Raw genomic sequence first — 2,609 nt, 5'->3', positions numbered from 1 at the left:
TGGTGCTGAGTGCAGAGGGGATTTCCAATGCTGGCTAGGTGCCGAGTGCAGAGTTTAGTGTCGAGTGCAGATCCTGGTGCTGAGTGCAGAGGGGATGTCCAATGGCTGGCTAGGTGCTGGGTGCAGTTTAGTGTCGAGTGCAGATCCTGGTGCTGCGTGCAGAGGGGATTTCCAACGGCGGGCAGGTGCAGAGTTTAGTGTCGAGTGCAGATCCTGGTGCCGAGTGCAGAGGGGATTTCCAACGTCGGGCTAGGTGCCTGGTGCAGAGTTTAGCGTGGAGTGCTGAGGTGGGCGTGGTGAAGCTAGATGATGAGTGCAGATTCTGGTGGTAATACCAGGCGTGGAGAGGGATGGGCGTGTCCGAGCTCCTGTGGAGGCAACCGCCTTACAGTGCCCACTTGTAATCTCAGCTACTCAAGAGGCTGAGGCAGGAGAATCGCTTGAACCTGGGAGACAAAGATTGCAGTGGACCAATATTGTGCCACTGCACTCCAGCCTTGGTGAGAGAGTGAGATTCCATCTCAAAAAAAAAAAAAAAAAAAAAAAAAAAAAAAAATAAAAAAAAAAAAAAAAAAAATGAAGCAAACTATAACAATGGAAAGATTTTGCCTCAAAACCTGTGTTTGGTCTTTCTCTTGAAAAGTCAGAAGTTCTAGTGCTGGGTGTAGTGGCTTATGATTTAATCCCAGCACTTTGGGAGGCCGAGGCGGGCGGATCGTCTGAGAATGGGAGTTCGAGACCAGCCTGACCAACATGGAGAAACCCTGTCTCTACTAAAAATACAAAAATTAGCCGGGCATGGTGACGTCTGCCTGTAATCCCAGTTACTCTGGAGACTGAGGCAGGAGAATTGCTTGAACCCAGGAGTTGGAGGTTGCAGTGAGGCGAGATCGCACCATTGCACTCCAGCCTGGGTAAGAAGAGCAAAATTCCATCTCAATAAATAAATAAATAAATAAATTTTAAAGAAAAAAGAAGTTCTAGGGCCGGGCGCAGTGGCTCAAGCCTGTAATCCCAGCACTTTGGGAGGCCGAGGCGGGTGGATCACGAGGTCAAGAAATCGAGACCATCCTGGTCAACATGGTGAAACCCCGTCTCTACTAAAAATACAAAAAATTAGCTGGGCATGGTGGCGTGTGCCTGTAATCCCAGCTACTCAGGAGGCTGAGGCAGGAGAATTGCCTGAACCCAGGAGGCGGAGGTTGCGGTGAGCCGAGATCGCGCCATTGCACTCCAGCCTGGGTAACAAGAGCGAAACTCCGTCCCCCCCAAAAAAAAAAAAAAGAAAAAAGAAGTTCTAATAATACTGTGATAGAACCAGCTGAGTGGGAGTGGTCCTGTGATATTGGGTACCTGCCCCTTCTCTACAAAAAATATAAAATTACCCTGGCATGGTGATGCCTACCTGTAGTCCCAGCTACTCGGGAGGCTAAGGCAGGAGAATCGCTTGAATTCAGGAGGCAGAGGTTGCAGTGAGCCAAGATCATGCCACTGCACTCCAGCCTGGCGACCGAGTGAGACTTCATCTCAAAAATAAATAAATATATAAATAAAATAACTTTAGAGAACTTTCTAAATCCATAGACAGAGCATTTTCTCATTATTTTTAACTGTGGCACAATGTTTGTTTATATAACTGTGCCACATGTGTTTATTTAGCTAATTTCCTATAGATGAACATACAGATTATTATTTCCAGTGTCACAATGAACAAGATAGTACATATGCCATTTTTCACATGTGCAATCATATCTGTAGCATAAGTTCAAAAGTGAAATTGCTGAGTCAGAGGGAAAATTTATTTGTAGTTCTGATCTGTACCAAACACTAGCTTACATTCCCAACAGTAAGGTATGTTCACCCACATCTTTGCACATAGAGGGTGTCAGATTTTGGGTTTTTCCCCTCAATCTGCTAGGTGAAAAATGGTATTTTGTGGTAGTTGTAATTTGCCTTTCTGTCATTATAAGTGAGATTGATAATCTTTTTTTTTTTTTTTTTTTTTTTTTTTTTTTTTGTGTTTTTTTTTTTTTTTTCTTTTTTTTTGTTAATGACAAGAAGTCACAACTTCCGCCTCCTGGGTTCAAGCTATTCTCCTGCCTCAGCCTCCTAGTAGCTGGAATTACAGGCATGTGCCACCATACCAAGCTAATTTTGTATTTTTAGTAGAGATGGGGGCTTCACTATGTTGGCCAGGCTGGTCTCGAACTCCCGACCTCAGGTGATCCTCTTGCCTTGGCCTCTCAAAGTCCTGGGATTACAGGCATCAGCCACAGCACCTGGCCGAGAATCTTAATATGTTTAAGAGCTGTAACTCTGGCTGGTTGCAATGGCTCATGCCTGTAGTTCCTACTTTTTGGGAGGCCAAGGCAGGCAGATTGCTTGAGCCCAGAAGTTCAAGAGTAGGCTGGGCAAGATGACAAAACCAAAATACTAAAATTAGCCTGGCATGGTGGTGTGTACCTGTGGTCCCAGCTACTTGGGAGGCTATGGCAGGAGAATCACTTTAGCCCAAGAGGTGGAGGCTTCAGTGAGCTGTGATTGGGATTGCACTACTGAACTCCTGCCTGGGCAACAGAGTGAAAACCTATCTTAAAAAAAAAAAAAAA

At 45.2% G+C, this 2,609-nt stretch overlaps 1 protein-coding gene across 4 annotated transcripts in view; it reads left to right on the top strand.

Moving 5' to 3' along the window:
- The window catches only part of MAST1 (microtubule associated serine/threonine kinase 1), a 45,769-nt gene that overhangs the window by 24,300 nt on the left and 18,860 nt on the right, over window positions 1-2,609 (top strand). The gene's annotated exons all lie outside the window — the stretch shown is intronic.

This window comes from Cebus imitator, unplaced genomic scaffold, assembly GCF_001604975.1.
Source record: "Cebus imitator isolate Cc_AM_T3 unplaced genomic scaffold, Cebus_imitator-1.0 Scaffold234, whole genome shotgun sequence".
NCBI lineage: Eukaryota > Metazoa > Chordata > Mammalia > Primates > Cebidae > Cebus > Cebus imitator.
Note: the sequence above shows the minus strand (reverse complement) of the source record. Positions and strands in the feature narration are given on the sequence as shown.